Source organism: Lontra canadensis, unplaced genomic scaffold (assembly GCF_010015895.1).
Source record: "Lontra canadensis isolate GAN:19392208 unplaced genomic scaffold, GSC_riverotter_1.0 scaffold87, whole genome shotgun sequence".
Classification (NCBI taxonomy): Eukaryota; Metazoa; Chordata; class Mammalia; order Carnivora; family Mustelidae; genus Lontra; species Lontra canadensis.
In genome coordinates, this window is record NW_022631081.1 from 7834871 (window position 1) to 7852704 (window position 17834).

At 45.1% G+C, this 17834-nt stretch overlaps 1 pseudogene; it reads right to left on the reverse strand.

Moving 5' to 3' along the window:
- Positions 1-5608: 5608 nt before the first annotated feature.
- LOC116882720 overlaps positions 5609-17834 on the reverse strand; it is a 56085-nt pseudogene continuing 43859 nt past the window's right edge.

A 17834-nucleotide genomic window follows, 5' to 3' on the forward strand; every position in this document is an offset into this window, starting at 1 on the left:
CAATTACAAATGACAAAAACTCAGAATAGATATGGTTAAATATCAAGTGATGACCCTTATCAAAACATTAAAACTTTAGGAAATGTTTAGAACCTCTGGAGTAGTTACAGCATTTACCCAAATGTAACCCAGGGTTTATCATTGATTTAGCAGTACTTCCTGAGTAACTTAGCATATCAAGGAAAAGCCTTATGAGTCAAAGAGATCTCATTTACAATTCTGGGTGGGCAAAGAGAAAACCATTTATTTATTTTTTTTAGAAACATCTCAATCTCTAGTGAAGACTAAATATTAACCAATTGTGAACTGTTGCAACAGCAGTTAAGCACAAAACATGTTTACCAACAGATTTCAAAAGCACAAACCCAGCTCCAGCAACCAGTGCCCTAGCATTTTCTTCCATTCGTCATCCAAGCAAAACTTCAAAGCTTCAGGTTATGGAAGACTCCGAAAGCCACTTTAACAATTACCCATGAAAACTCTGAGACAATCAACCATCAGTTCAGTCATCTCTTTGCTAACAGATTTTACAATCAACCTGGGCCCACTCCACTTCAGATGCCATGCTTTCCCGCCAGCAAGGGAGAGGGGCTAGGCAGTCCACATCGGGCCAGAGAAGGCAAGGAACTCCCTGAAACAAAGGGAGTTTCAGCAGCTGCTTGGGAATATTCCTTAAAGTCTCTGTCTCGAGTTAGACTAACTCCAGTTGACTCAAGTTATATGCCTTAACACACAAAATGAGTGAAGGAGAAGCCCCACATCTATTATGAGGAATGGAGAGATGAAAGTCAGAGTCCCCTTACTCTCTGCTTGTCCACTTCCTTCAAACACAACAGACCACAAAACGACAACACAAAGACAACCGCAGACCCAGCAGTCCTTACCCCAAACCTGCCACCAGTGGGGATTTTCTCGGTTCCCAGACACCGCCCAGGGGGACTCCAACCCCCGGAGACCCTCCAGGGGGACTCAAACCCCCGGAGACAGCCCAGGAGGACTCAAACTCCCGGAGACTGCCCAGGGGGACTTGAACCCCACAACAGGCCCCTGACTGCCCAGGGGCACTTGAAACCCCCGGGCAATCCCCTTACCACCCATGGGGACTCGAACCCCCTTCCAGACCCCAGAAGAGGGATGGGGCATCCCCTACATCCACTCCAGCCCTGGGGAGCATGGATGTGTCCAGCTTCTCCCTGGTAGGCCATACACTGGAACTCCGCAACCAGACAGACAGACAGGATCCCGATATCTTACCTCTGGAGGCTTTTCCCAGAAATTCTGATGCTGGCTCAGTTCTCATTGTTTGGTCCTGGAAGAGCCCCCAGTGTTAGGGTCCATGATCAAAGGAATGAGACTGATGCAAAGCAAAGGTCAAGCAAAGCTTTATTTCACGCCAAGCATCGAGGATCAAACTGACCAGTTGGGGCCGTCTCGATGACAACGAGGACGATGACCCCAATGACGACGACCCCAATGATGACGACCCTGATGAAGACGACCCCAACGACACCGCTCCCGATGACTACCCCAGCCTCACAGACTAACTTTTGTAGAGTTGGTTGACCCTGGCTTATACACAGGTGGCCAATGACATTACAACACACAGGGAAAACTGCACAGTCATGCTCTGTCGGCAATATGGGTGGCCAATTGAATTCCAATTCACCATAGTTAATATATGTGTGCCCCACTGATTGGATGTCTCCACCCGGCCTGGCCCGCCCTTGTATCTTGTATCTGGGCTTTGCAAGTAAGTTTCTCTGGGAGAGGCAGTGTCCATCTACGTTTACAACCAAATGGCTCCCTCTGGCTAACCAGGCCCTTACAGAAGGTAGAGGCTTTAACCCACTGAGCCACCCAGGTGCCCCCTCACAACATATTTTTGTGACAAAGACAGATAGACAGACAAGATATATGCCATGGGCCTAGTGAACCTAAAAAGAGACTCTGACAATAGCAGCAATAAGAAAATAAGTCATCCTGTAAGGGTACCCCAGGTAGAATTATTACCAGGGTTGGACCAATATGCTTTTCTGGGGACCATTAATATTTGAGATTGTTTCAAGTACATTATGTCCCAGTAGTGAAACCAGGGACAAGGCAAAAACAAAGTCAGATCATCAGATACTCCTGAAATATCTCATAAAATAAATATTTCCCTTAGCTGTCTATCCGAGAACATTGATGCCCTGGAGAAATGAATGGTGCAACCCCAGAGTTGACCTGTTCATTCTACTTCCCTGGGTGGTGACATCAGAAAAGTCCACCTGAGAGTTTAGAAACTCCTACCTGGAGTGCTGGGAAGTCTGAAGTCAGCAGTGGGCGCTGGTGGGCTGCTCCTGAGAGATCAGAATTCTGGGTCAGAAAGACCAGAAAAGTCTGTCACTGTCCCTAGCACACTTAGGAAGCAAGGTCTCACTGTGGGTGACCATCCTGCTCCTGGGCCCACAGAAGCACCACGAGCTCTCAGCTTTGAATCACACATGCCTCATATGTTGTTCTCTGCATCATGAAGTAAACTGATTTCATTGAAAGATAGATGGACAAGACAGTTCTAAAACAAAAATAAATTTGCTTCCTGAACTCAAGCTGCAATGTTCCCCGGGCAAAGGATAGGACACAGGAGGGGAGTGACTGTCTCCATCCAAACAACTGGGCCTCAGCAACCAGAGCTCAAGGGCTTCTCCACCATGACCTGGATTCTTCACTTCATCCCCTCACTGATTGAATAGTTTCCATTAAGGGAAAGTGAAAGGGCCAGGGGAGGGCTATGGTTTTTGCTCTTATGTTCTGGATACAGGTGATCATCATACCATTCTTTTTGTCACCTTGTGGACCTCCTTCCAGGATTGTGAGACCAATGGGTTTGGTTCTGCCATTCACAGTGTCTAAATCTTTGTCTTAGAAATGGTTTAAAGTATATATAAAATAGAAGGCATGTATCCTAAGTTCATTTTCTCACTCTAGCAAATCAGTTAATGGGGGGAACACATCTCAACAGAAGAGTATCAGATGTTAAAATTGCAGAATGATCTCATTTATGAACACAGCTGATAGATGCACAAATGACTCAACACATAAGCCACAAAAATCATGTTATCTCAGAAAAATATTCACTTTGATCACCAGGGAGGATTGGGGATGACCAGGTGTGTGCAGTCTCTCAGTGATGAAGAACATTGAATGTGGGGGGACCAGATGTGAAGAGGCACTGAGCCGTGTGTTTGATGCCTGAACCAGGGCAAAGCTCCTTCTCTTCCAACGCTGGTTCCCTGACACTCTGTGGGAGAAAACAGTGAAGTCTCCAGACATACCTCAAGGGACACAGTGATCCCTAGAGCACCTGGTCAGCCAGCATCAGCATATCCTCTCAGATACAAGCACAGTCCAGAGGATGCTCCTACCTGATTCATACAAGAAAACTCAGGACCATCAAGGGGTGCTGGTCTACCACTTTCCTGGATGTGAGGGGCTCCTGGCATGCTGGGTCCTTCTCCCATCTCTAGACAATCAATCCCACCATTAACTCTGATTGCAGATCCCTACCCAGATATCCCCTGGGAAGTGAATTATAAGACTTTGGTGTCTGGGGAATGCCAGAGATAATGTGTGAGAAAATGAGTGTATGTCCACACTCAGGAACCGTTGCTGCTTATTATGACTTCCAAATGTGCCCATGATGAAATATGCAGAAAGTGTGCAATCCCTTTATCTTCCATCATATCAGTTATTATTGCATATGAAACTTTTTCATTTATGCCAATAATTTATAATGGAAACTGCTTCTAACCAGTTTTTAGCTTTCAAATACTTATTTCATCTTAAGTGTCAATACTTGTCCTTGGCTCAAAATTTGATAGATATGAATGCACCTAATGCTCTCTAAGTATCCAGGGCAACACTGACAAAATAAAATAAAAGTTTAAAAAATAAAGTATCCAGTAAGGCTGCCTGGGTGGTTCAGTGGGTTGAGCCTCTGCCCTTGGCTCAGGTCATGATCTCAGGGTCCTAGGATTGAGCCCTGAGTCAGGCTCAGTGGGGAGCCTGCGTACCCCTCCCACTCTGCCTGCCTCTCTGCCTACTTGTGATATCTCTCTGTCAAATAAGTAAATATAATCTTTTTTAAAAATAAATTATCCAGGACATTAGTTTAATAAGAACGTCATTTGGTATTGTTCTCTGATGAATTGTGGCTCCCAAACACATGCAAGGAGACAGGACACTGTCCTGAAAGAACTATAAAACCAACGATTTACTAGTGATTCAAAAATGAATGCCAGTCATATTTATAACTAATCTTGGGAAAAGCACCAGGCCTGAACCTCACCAACACCCTTAACCATCCTGCCAGTCCTCCTAACTACCAGGGCCTTCTCCAGACTTCTAGGTCCTTCTATTCATCATCAGAGCACAGAGGGAGAGAGATTTGAAAATGCACCTTGATAGTTACACCCCTTGTTTGCACAGTGGTTTTTTTTTTAATTATTAATTTCTTTTTTAAAGCAAGTGTTATGCCCAAGATGAGACTTGAACTCAAACCCCAGATCAAGCATCATACATTTTATCACCTGAGCCAGTCAAGCATATGGTATCTTTTTCAATTCTGATCATGAGTCACACTTGTCTCCCCTTGTTATACCTAATGTGGTCAGATTTTTGTTTTTGTTTGTTTGTTTGGTTGGTTGGTTGGTGTTGTTTTTTTTTTTTTTTTCTTTCCAGAATTGCATGTTGACACTCTGGCCTTTCCTCCTCAAATCCTACAGTTATATTGATGGGCTTCATGGAATAGACAGCATCTAAAACAGACAAGGTTGACCCCTCCAGCCTGGAGGGTCACTCTGAAGTGACTAGAGGTCACAGCTCTGCTGTGCCTCTCCATCCATTCCAGAAACACATTTTAGGACTGAGTCAGAGGAGACCCTGCTTTTTTCACCCCAAATCTGGGGCTCTAAAATTCCCAGTGGATTCATTACTGGAGGAGTGACCACTATGATTAAACAAGGAGATGATCAGGGATGTCACTGGTAAAGACAAAATATGTTCCCAGAACATCAGATAAATTTGGAATGAACTAGAAGCAGAGCCAAGATTTGGAGAGCACATCCATGTTCTCAGTCTCAGGCTTTCCAGAGAAGAGACTTTTGGCTGAAATCACCAGGTATGTCAGGGAGCTGACTTGGTGAAAGATGTCATCCCTGTCACAGAATGTTCCAGTCATCCTACAGTCATTGGTTTATGTGAGGTCCCAGCTTATACTTCTTTCAAATTCTCCTCAAGGGACAGCAGGGTTACCCTGGGGAAGGAAGAGAGAGAGAGAGAAAGAGAAAGAGAGAGATAATTTGCATGAAATATATTCCCCTCCTACTGGGTCTGGACACATGAAAAGGCCCAGGGATACCCCACTGCAGTCCATGAGCCTGAGGATGTTCCATTCTGTGAGGGTCCCCACCATTGCTTGGACAGTGTTTCTTCTTGGGCTCCTCACTTAAGGCTCAGGTCAAGGGAGGGGACACTTCAACCTTGAAGGGCACCTAAAATCAAGGTCTTAGAGTGACCCTTATCTCCCATAATAAAACCTGTCTCTCTTCTTGGTTTTAGGAGTGGAATCTCAGAATGTGGTGACAAAAGAGTCATCACTGACCATGTTTTCGGGAGGGACATTCACACTACCTGTGCCCTTAGTTCCGGTCCAGTCTTTACAGGTCACTACCCCAGCTGGTACCAGCAGACCCCAGGCCAGCCTCCTCACATGATTACCTACAGGAGAAATGGTCACCCCACAGGGGTCCCTGACCATTTCTCTTGATTAATCTCTAGGAAAAAAGCCTCCTTAATCCTCAAAGGGGCCCAGCCTCTGGATGAGACTTACTATTACTGTGTTCTGTATTTTGGTACTTATACTTACTCAGCAATTTAAATCCATGGGGAAGTGCATTCAGAACCTCTTCATGGGCTCAGAACTGCTCAGTCTTAAAGGCAGGAGAGAAAGTGAGGGAGGGGTGATAATCAACAGCACCATGGGAAGGGAGGCTCCCTGACCCCATTCTCTCCCGTGGTTCCTGGTCATATGTCCCATTATCACACCCAAAGTTGTGTCCATCTCTCCAGTGTGACCCCAAAAGCCTGGGCAACATTCCTCCTTCTATGTTTATAATGATGGGAGGGGCGTCACATCCAAAATAAATCCACGAACAGTGAGATTCAGTGAGCTCACTGCTTCTTGTGAGATGATTTTTATTCAAATAACATTAACAAACATGACTTCATTCAGAATTTCTTGATAGAGACCAAATCATATGGAACATTTCATCATCTGGATAGACATGAGCTGGATCATAGCTCATGGGCTGTTCTGTTCCATATGCCATAAACTACTCGTCAGTGTGCTGTGACAATAATGAAGGAGGTGAAGCATTTGGGACAGTTCATGTGTGAATGCTCTCTGAGAGAATTAATTTTCTTCTGATATCCATGTTCCACACTTTTTATTTCTTCTAATTTGGGCCATCATTTAATTAACGATGGCAGTGCTTACCTTATTAATAGTGACTTTCAGAACTTCTTGAAAAGTTAATAACAAATATGTGATATATTTGTAAAATTATTTTTTTAACCTGGAAAGCATGTGCTCTTTGAGAAATTAGAAAATCAATCTATATCAGGAACTCTGGTCACAGCAGGGCCATATACCTCATTGATGTTTATGGATTGACAGTGAGCAGAGTGTAAGCCTGCCCCAACATCATTTCCAGTCAGAACCAAGGTTTGGCCAGTAGACAATATGGAGCAATAAGTTTCTTCTTCTGCTTCTGCTCAGTGGGGGCTCAGTGCTCTGTAATACCCCAAACTCACCAGGCTGAGGAATTAGCATCTGTGTGTACTGCTGTGGACTTGGCAAGTGTGTCCCCTCTGGCTGGGAAGAGGGTCTTACTCACTGGTCTGTGGTCCCAGATCCCAGCAGCTGCTTCTTGCTTGGTGCCTCCCAGGGGAGAAACTCGGGCTCATCTCCAGACTCTAATCTAAGAACCAGGGATAGAACACATTTTCCAGGAGGAAAGTTTTCATGTACATAGTCCACCGCTTTTGGCCACTGGAGAAGAAAAGAAAAGTCTGGCCACTCAGCCCCAACCTGACATTCAGACACCTCTGTCCCCAAAGCCTGGACTCCTACCCTCCTTGTGCTCACCTCTCACTGCTCATGCACAGATAGGCCTCAAAGAACTGAGTTTGACATGTGTCATAATCAGATGACAAAAAGGGGTGAAAAAATAATGTGATCGTCAGAAGGGACACCTGGTGAAGTGTCACTGGGGATGGAGCTGGAGTCAGAGGGAGAACTTGTAGCTATATGTCTGACCCCTGGAGGAGACATAGAAGGGAAGATCAGGTAGGAAGAGCCTGTAACCACAGGTCTGTGCATATCTACAGGGATTGGGAAGGTCCTGGCACCTGAGGGGTGATTGTGGAGCCTTATTCCCCCAGGGAAAGCCAGACTCAGCAGTCTCTGAGCTCACATTTGCCTATAACCAATGAAGGAGCAGTGGGTTTCTCAGTTACCTAGAGTCCTACCTGTAGGTTATCCTGGGGGCGGGGGAGACCTGAGGTCTTGACTTCCAAGGCCATTACAACTGACTTTTGCTACTGTCTGCCATCCTCAGGACTAGGGCTATGCTGTCCTTCATCTGCCTCCTCTTCCACATGGACTTCAAATTATGTGAAGCTGAGGTGTCTCATAGCATTAGAGGCTTTGTTCCTTGCAGATCTCTGCAGGCATGGAGACAAGTTCCTCTGCTCAAGCCACTTACCTGGGTGGTAAGGGTCTGTGGGAGAGCCACCCCTCTTTACAGTCAGGTAAGTGTCCAATGCAGTCATCAGAGCTTGGAGTATCAATCACTACAGGCCTGCTTGTCTGAATTTTTCTAAACTTCTCCATACTTTCACACCATGATAACCATGGGACACAGGACAACATACACATCACCAGCCCCCCACTTGCTCTCTCACCTGACTTCACCCATGTAAGTCATGGCATCCCTATCTCTGTGGGCATTGTCCTCCAACCACCTGACACTCTGGATCATCCCTCCCTGTCCCACAGCTTAGGATTCAGTTAGTCACCTCCCTGTGTCCCACTTGGGGACATGTGACATTTCTCCCTTCCCTTCTCTGCTCTCATCTTCCTCCAGGGGGGATCTGGGGTCCCCATTTGAGTCTGGATCCATGGATTCCTCCACTAATACAGGAATTCTGCTCATCTCTGGGCTGCAGTCTGAGGACAAGGTTGACTATTACTGTGCTGTAGTCACTGGACTGGGAGCAGCTATACTCACTCACAGTGTCTCAGACAATGAGGCAGTGAGACAAAACCCCTGGGCACAGAGAATATGGCTTATGGTCAGTTAGAAAATTAAGTAGAGACACATGTTTCTTTTTTCCAGTCTTGGTCCTAGACTGTGCTGCTGACTCAGCAGCCCTCAGTGTCTGAGACTCAGGATCAGAGGGTCACCATCTCCTGCCCTAGTATCAGCTCCAAATCAGATATGGTTTCCTGTGAACTGATAGAAACTGCTCCCAAGAATGACCCCACACACCTCATCCATGGTAATTACTATTACCATTCACTCTTGGGGGACAGAGATCCATTCTTTGCCTCCAAGTCTACCAACATTCATGTGCATTCCATCATGGACCCCAGTCTCCTAAATGACTTTGTATGCATGCATTAGGTGCTGTTACTCTGCCCTAGAGTTTAGTGAGCTGTGACTACGCAACAGTGTGGTGTGACCATCATCACAGTGCCATGTGATGGTCACTGTCATCATTATCAATGGACTCAAGGCTGATTGTTGTAATTTAGTGTGGGTCAAGGTTCTCAGTGCTAACACAGTGTTCTAGCCTGTGGGAAAGTGAGTCATATTTCCAGTCACACCTCTGCCAAGAACGTGAACTGCACAGCACCTGGCTACTCAGCTCTGCCTGTGATTTTTCTCCTTTTTTTGATATTCTGGGCCTGCGTCCATCCAGGGACACTGTCTGGGAGTGAGGCTCTTTCTGTTCCTTCAGTCCTCAGAATCAGTCAGCCCAATAATGCACAAAATGTCTGAAAGGAAATAGAAATTCCTTGTCCTCAGGAACTGGGAGTTTCCTTCTCGGCTCATGTAAAATCAATAATTTTCTTCTGATTTGTCAAAAAATGAAACACTATTTGGGCTCTGAGTCTTTCTTTGGGGCTCAGCACCGTACTTGCCTAGTTTGATGGGTATGTCATCTCTGTTTTCATCTGGAACTAGGATCAGCTTATCTTTAACTAGATGATCAGTTTGTTCATTTTCTGATGTTTGAAAGGAACACAAAATGATTTCAAACTAAAAGTGTTAGAAGGCAAAGAAAACAAAAGAAAAGAAATTAACTTTCTAGAGAAACATCTGCAGGTGAATGTTTACAGAAACCTTATTCATAATACCAGGCATAAAAGCAACCAAAAATCTGCACACCGATTTTTATACCAGCTTTTTAAATAATGACCAAGACTTGAGTTAACAAAGATGTCCTTTGATATGTTGTATATTCATGCACTAGGATATTAATCAAAATTTTAAATAAAGTAACTTGAGTCAAAAAATATACATGAAGTTTAAACACGTATTTCTAAGCAAAGAAGAACATATAAAAGGAGCAGCATTCTAGAAGTGGCAGAAAGGTTAGTGATTGACATGAGGTGGAGGAAGGAAGTAAAGGAGGGTGAATATTTAGAGCACAGTGATTGTATTTATGGTGGTGTTACTCTTGTACATGACACTGTGATGATGGTCACACCACACTGTTGCATAGTCACAGCTCACTAAACTCTAGGGCAGAGTAACAGCACCTAATGCATGCATACAAAGTCATTTAGGAGACTGGGATCCATGATAGAGTGCACAGTGTGACATTTTCCCATCTGCTGCTACAAATTTGTGAACCCACCTCAAAGAAGGGGTAGACCAGAAAGATCTTGACATGAAGGACTTTGCCTGTTGGTCCAGAGAGAAAATTAACTATATAAAGCCCCTTATTCCACATGAGACAGTTGGGTCCCATGGTGTAAGTGATCAATAATTGTGATGTTTCTGGTTTGTGCCTGGAATTGAACAATGTAGTCAATGGCAGAGATGGTGAAAGCCAGTGTTCTCCCTTCAGGGAGAGAATTTCAAGTTTTGTGTGGGTCTCATCCTCTCCATAACCAATGACATGGTCAAATTCATGCTTGTGGTTTTATTTATGGTTGTAAGTTACACTTCAGCTGTAAACATCAAGAAACTTTGAAAAATAAAGTTTATTACTTATAAGACATGTAAATTTCACAGCAGACCTTGGGCCACAGAGGGACATCATAGGCAGAGGAAAAGCTAGCGCAAGCCCTCCCACCAGTAATGTGGATAGAGACTCAGTTGACAGAATAAAAAGCTGGAGGTGTGAGACACAGAGACAGAGAGGCAAACCTTCTTGGGTCCCACACTGAATGTTCACATGGGAAGATTGCTGGTGCTTGTGTCTTTGTCCTTTTGTCTCTCCACTGGGGATGATGGTGACACCCATCTTTTCCTGTTAGTGGAGAAACATTAGTGCAATGGACATAGATGAAGACAGTCCTCAGTGAAAAGCCATGGCAGGGGATTCTGAGCTGAGTGTGTCCATGAGGCTACAGTTTAAGGAAGATCTGGATGTGACCCAACCTCTTTGGTGACTGGGTAGGGTACCACAGTGGTTGAGGCAGTGGGCTCTGTTCTGAGTCCTGTTCACTCATCTTAATCATGCAGCACCAGGGCTGGGGCAGCAGGGACACTGTGAGCCTGGAGTTCATGGTGTGATGCCCCCTTGGAAAACAGCTCCTCACTGAGTCTGGGTCTAGGGCCTAGCTGCCTTCTGCATGAAGCCCTGAGAGTTTAACTAGGTTCTCCTAGTTGCCTTCCTGTGACAGAGAACAGGAAGAGGAAGTGGGCCTAAGGAGCAATAACCAGAATGCAGTGCTCCTCCCCCAGGATGCAGAAGGTGTTGAGAAATAGCCTGCAGCTCTGCTTCCTATGGCTGTAGGTCATAGGGATGTTCAGGTGTGGTGAAAGATTCTACTATATCTCCTTCATGTGCCCCTATCCTCACCTTCCCCTGGGCTGTTAAGGTTTGCAAGCGTCACCACAAAACACATTTTCACAGATCTTAGCCCTCTTTGGAACACATAACTGAAGAAGATAAAGAGGCATGTTCTGTCTTAAACTTGCATTCAGCTAACCACTTGGTACACTGAGCAGAAAGTAGGACATCACTAACACACATCACAAGAATGATAAAGAGACTGAACACAGGAGCTGGCGTGGGCTGAGGGCCTCTGTTTCCAGGACTCCTCTCAGCCATTCTGTGCAAGGGGATGGTGTCCAGTCTTACATCCCGGGCACCTATCCTTTTTACATGCCCATACCCGCACTTGGGACTAATCACCATACCTGGACCCAAGTCTCCCAATCATGGTCACTGCTTCCTGCCACACAACCTCAGGGTCCACAATTTGTGGGCTTGGAATTCAGTATTTCCAATTGGTGACCAGATGTTCCACTATTTTGTGAATAGAAAACCATCCAATAGCCCTATTTTCTACTGCACTAAATATCCATCTCTTCTGCTTTTCTGTTCAGACTGAAATTTCAAGTACTCATTTCACTCATCATTCTTTCTCTCCCAAAAGTTCCGTCTGGTCCACACTCCTGGAGATTGTATGGCTGAGCTTGTTTCCAATGCATCTCCTCCTCCTGTATTCCTGTCTAAAGTCTCCTTTCTACAGGACATCCTTCCTAAGGTTGCCCTGCTCTCCCCACACTCCAGACTCCCAGTCTCCAGTGCTGCTCTAGTCTGTAAAACTGCCACACCACTTCTTGTTTTGAGCATGACACTTCCTGTTTTCTTTTCCATTTTGTTCATCCATGTGAATAATACCCTTGCTACTGCCTTCAATCTCACTCCCTAAATGTTCCAGGTAGTGAGAGTCTTGCACTTTAATGTGTTTAGCAGAGATTCCAATGTTGACAGTGTTGTGTATTGACAACTTTCCCTCTGAATTGCAAGATGATGAAATCTTATCAGTATTAAATAAAAAGAAAAGTAACAGGGTGCCTATGTGGTGCAGTCCATTAAGCCTCTGACTCTTGTTTTCAACTCAGGTTGTGATCTTGAGGCCCTGAGATCAGGCTCCATTTGAGGCTCTGCCCTCACTGTGTTGTGTCTTTGATTCCATCTCCCTCTACCTCTGTCCCTCTCAATATCTCTCTCTGTCTCCTTTCTCTCTACCATTCTTTCAAAATAAGTAAACCTTTTTAAAAAGCACAGAGTACTTTTTCTTCACTAGAGGCAAATACATGTTTTCCAGCAGACATCTCTGACACTGTGGTCATGACATATTTTGGGGCATCAATCTCAGGAAACTGAGGACACTGCAAATGAGCATGTAACCAGAAGGGGGACACTGTTTAATACTCTGGAGCCTGCAAGGGGGATACTCACAGCTGGGGGAGCCCCCTGACTGAGTAGAGGCTGAGCTGCCCATGTGCTCCTGATGAAGCCCAGCAGCCTGGTGCACTCAGGCCCTGGAAGTGGTTCCTGGGTAGGTTCCTATGGTTGTTCCCACAGCTGATTCCTCCACCCCCTCCTTGGATCCAATCAGAGCAGCCTCTTCCCTCAGCCTCCTCTATCCTCAGGTCCCCTCTCAGGATCCTGAATCACTGATCAGGTGATGCCAGAGACATTCTGTAAGGGGTGGGATGCACATTGGCACTCCATCCCTTCATTTCCCTGGGGACAATAGAGAAGATAAGACAAGGTTGTGGGTAGCCCAGACACAGAGTGGAGTCAGGGGCTGTGTCACTATGGCCTGGGCATATGTCCTTCTCAGGTAGGGATAAACTCAGTTTTCTCGGAGAGCTTCCCAGACATTATTAACTCCTGAGGTGGAGGAACTTCTGGCTTAAGTGCCCCATCACCAATAAGTATCTGTGTTTGCAGGTTCACCATCCCAGCCTATGTTGAGCCAACAGCCCTCCTTCTCTGCATCTCTGGAAGAACAGCCACACTCCCCTGCACCCTGAGCAGTGGCATCAGTGTTGATAGTTATGCCATAGGGTGGTGTGAGAAAGAGCCAGGGAGCCCACTCCAATATTTCCTGCACCATTACCCAGACTCAGATAAGCAGCAGGGCCACAGGGTCTCTAGCATCTTCTCCAGATCCAAAGATGCCTCAATCCATTTCAGGTATCCTGCTTTTCTCTGAGATCCTGCTTGTATTATGTCCTCCTCTCTTTCTCCTCATAGCTTATTGGACTATTTCACTAAGCACAGATGCAGAGGCAGGCTTTTGGAATTCAGGGACTACAAATCCCAAAATATACATGAAGTGAACTCAACATGCTTCCGAGAAAACCCCTGCCAGGGGAGCAACAGGAACACTGGGGCTTCTGGGCCAACCAGTACCAACGACTCCCAGGCAGAGCACCTAAGTTTTTGACCTAGGGCAGTAGTGACATCCTCCAATGAAAATAATCATGCATTTGTCATCAGAAACTGTAAAAACTCCCACTCTTGCTAGCTGAGGATGACATGAAGGACAAAACTCCATCCTGTGTGACTCGGACAATCTGGTTCCCCTCTGTCCAGTCCCTGACTTGTCCGATGAGATTGGCCCATGTTACAGATAATTTCCTGCACTCTGAAACCTTCTCCAAGCATGGTTTCTCTCTTCCCCCTCAGATTGCATCCCCTCTGGATTCCCAAGGGCAAGAGGGTCCCTTTCCCATTAGTGGCCTGGCTCTCAGAACCAGCATTTGCTCACCTGCCACACATCTGTCCCAAATACCAGGATTCTTCTGTCATTCTGTTTCTTTTGAAGTAAGTGTGGTAGATAATTAAGTGCATTTTGGTTCTTTGGTGTCTAGAGCCTACAGGCCATCCTCATGATCACAAAGAACCTCAATATTATAGGTACATTCCGAGAAAGGTCTGTAAATTCTTCAATCCAGGACTGAAGCATTTACAAAATATTAAACCAGATTCAATGTGGAATTGGGACAAAAGCCTTGGAATCCACTATGTTAAGGAGGGGGGATGTAAGTAAAAAACAAAGCAAAACAAAAACAAAAACAAATACAAAAGAAAAAGAAAAAGAAAAAGAAAAAAAAAGCCAATGGTGTGGGGAAGAGATGTGCTTAAATTTTGGCTTAGTTCTCAATCCTAAAGACAGAACAATTCTAAATTAACTCAAAAGGTAAAGCAATGATAAACATATAGACCAAAAGAAGAAATACTAAATCTCCAGAATAGCAGTTAAGAGCCAATGAAAACCAGAGTAGTAAGGGAGCAAGAGAAGAGCACTGCTTTCACTGACTGTATGTTGCATGTGCTCTTATAGCTGAATAAGTCATGAAAGGCCAGCAGTGGTGCAGTGGCGGTGGGGATGGGACAGGGGCCTGTTCAAAACACCACCAGTAAAATAAGTCAAGCTGTGAGGGATGAAGAGGCTACTCATACTGACAAGGATGATCATATCAGTATTTCAGGACTCAAGGTTTCTGGCTTAATCAAAGTCTTCCCACTCACCCCCAATCAAAAATTTAGCATTTCATCCCTACCTGATCAATGTCCTTGATTAAATAGCAGCCACCCAGAAAAGCTGGGGATTTGATCTGCATTCCAACTCACCTCGTAGCAGGATGAGTTTCCTGGTTGGGTTTTCAGCATCTCAGTCCTGTGGCTAAAACAGATAAGGGTTTTTTTTTTTTCTCTTTGTGTGTGTGTGTGTCTGTGTGTGTGTGTGTGTGCATGTCTGTGTGCCTGTGTGTCTGTTTCTGTGTCTGTGTTTGTTTCCAGGGCACAAAGATATTTTAAGGACTTTGTCCATGTAAATATAGAAGCTGGGAGGTCAAAATCTGTAGCACCAATAGCCCAGTTTGAGTCCCAAGGATGGCAGATTGTTGTGGAACCAAGAAGAGTCCATGTCACAGTTCAAAGGCCTTTAGTAGGGAACAGCTGATGTTCCAGTGTGAACACATCAGATAGACACATTTTATCTTACTCTGCAAAGGGTGGGGAGTGTGAGGATCAACCTCTTGTTCTGCTCAGGCCTCACAGCATTAGATGAGGCCCACACACCTTGTGGAGGACAATCTCGATTACTAGGTCTACTGATTTAAACGTTAATCTCATTGAAAAATGCTCTCAAAGAAATACCCACAATAGTATTTGATCAATATCTGGGTCCCCTATGGCCCAGTGATCCATGTCTCTGGACCCAGTGAACTCTCAACAAGTGCAGGGCTTCTGCTCATCTCTGGGCTGCAGTCTGAGATGAAGCAGACTATTATTGTAACATACTTCATGGCAACTCTCAGACTTGCTCCATGACCAAGACCCACGAGGAACTGAAACCCAAACCATATCTCCTGACCTAGTGCACCACCCAGAGCAGAGGCTCTGACCAAGAGTAGCTCAGGGGTCACTTCCAATGTCATTTCTTCTTTCAGTACCTGATTCCTCAGACCACTTGATCTGACAGTATCACATACTTGTGTTCAGTTAAAATTTAGATAAATCATTTGCTAGTGTAGCCTCACTCTGTTAATATTGCACTGGATAAATGGATGTTCAGTGATAAATGGATCTTCATGACAAAATGCATGAGGATGGAAAAAATGATTCAAGCAATGTCCTCAGGAGAGTGCAGAGTAACTCAGAGATGCTTTGGTCTGAGTGTTTCAATTTGATTTTGGGAATTCAGTCTCCACATGCAGGTTAGTACTGTGTTCTCTATTCTAGGATCAACCACCAAATATGAAAATGAGAAGTAATGTTATTTACAATAGTATTAAAATATGAAATATATAAGGATAAATCTAAGAGAATTTGAAAATCCTATGAACCAAAAACTAAAAAGCATTTATAAGAAACATTAAAGATGGATAAGAATGCATGTATATGAGACAAGATGGAGGAGAAATAGGAGGAGGCACCATTTCAACCTGTACCCTAAAGTGAGCTGATTACCTACAAAAGAACTCCGATCACCCATGAAATCAGCCTGAGATCAGAATTATACATGTCTGGATCTTTACAGGGGCAGAAGACGCCAGTGGGCAGGTAAAGCTGAGTGGGAAAGGCGGACTGATATGGGAAGATAAACAAAAGGGGGAGGGAGCCACCAGGGGCAACTGATTGGAAAGTAAAACCCCTAATAGGAGAGTGTCCTGCATCTGGGGACCTGGGGACGAGCATTAACTTGGAGACTGGTTGAAAGCACTCAAAAAGAGCAAAGGATCATGGGGGAGAAAATGTGGGAATTGGGGTGGCTAGCGACAGGGGCTTAAGTCCCCAGACCCAGGACAGCCACCCCTGGTGCTGAGCCAGAGAGAGTGCGGCAGAGAAATCAGTTCTTGGTCCTTGAGTCACCAGCGCACCTGACACCTGAGAACTCGTGGGATCCGGGTCCTGTGAGGGGCTGGGAGTCTCACCGAATGGCAGAAGGCCAAGACATGCTACAGAGCCTGAGACACACGCGCCCCTCACCCTCCCCTGAGAGAGGTGTGCAAAGGCCCAACCCGGCGCTCTTAGACCCGCACCATTGTATCAGAGCCCGAGACATGCACACACCCCAAAACCTCCCCTGAGAGAGGTGCACGAAGGCCCAGCCTGGTGCTCTTGGACCCCCACCCTGCTATCAGAGCCTGAGAAGCGCGCGCGACCCACACCCTCCCCTGAGAGAGGTGCATGCAAGCCAGGTGCTCTTAGACCCAGAAAGAACAGGCACTTCCAGCCGGGGCCAGCGGGAAAATCTCAGTGTGCAATCACTGCTTGGAACCTCTCTGGTGGTCTGGAGCTGCCCAGACAGCCACCACTGCCATGGTTTTGGGTACAAGCAGAAGATCCTGTGTCCCCCAAGGACCATGACTCGGCACCTGCTTTGTGAGCAGCCAAGGGGGCATTTATATGGGCTCTGCAGCAACCACAGGGGACCAGACTGAGGCTTCTCTCTGAGAGGGAGGTCAGGGTGTAGTTTGCTTTCCTCTAAACCTACAAAAACCATTAAAAGCAGTCAAGGAGAGAGAAAAAAAAGTGAACAAACACAAAAACCTACAGATTAAAAAAGCCTGAAAAAACCGGTTTCCTCAGAGCCCACCCCCTTGAGGGGGGCGGGAGGACTTAGGGAACATCATTGACTGAAAACCCATGTGACAGTCCCCTTCCTCAGAAAACCAATCAGGAAAAAAGAAAAAAAATAAATAAAAAGACTACAAGAGAACAACCAACACTACTTCATAGGACAACTTTTATTTTTAACTCATTCCCACTATTCTGGTTCATTTTGGTTTTTTATATAGATAATTTTTTAACCAATTTACAATCACAGTGAGATGTCCAGTACATCAAATTCCATAATAACCTTCTAACCTGAACTTTTTGATACATACACCTGTGTTTTTCTTTTTTTTTAGTTTACTTTAGTCTAGTTTATTCCTTTTTTATTTTTATTTTCTAATATTCATATAGAGTTAAACTTCAAGGTAATCCCCTTTCCACAATCAATGCTACCCCTATAGGTAAACCAATTTTTAATCCCCTTTTATCTTAGGAAATTTGAGTACTTTCACGAAGATATCAAGATACATACAGGAAGAATCAAAACAACCTTCGTCGCCCACACTGAGAATTTATAACCACTTTCCCAACTTTTTCTTCCGCCAGTGTTTCTGTGTTTTTATGTTTGTCCTGATAGTATACAAATCTTATACTTGGGGTTCTTTTTGACGAAGTTCTTCCTTTAT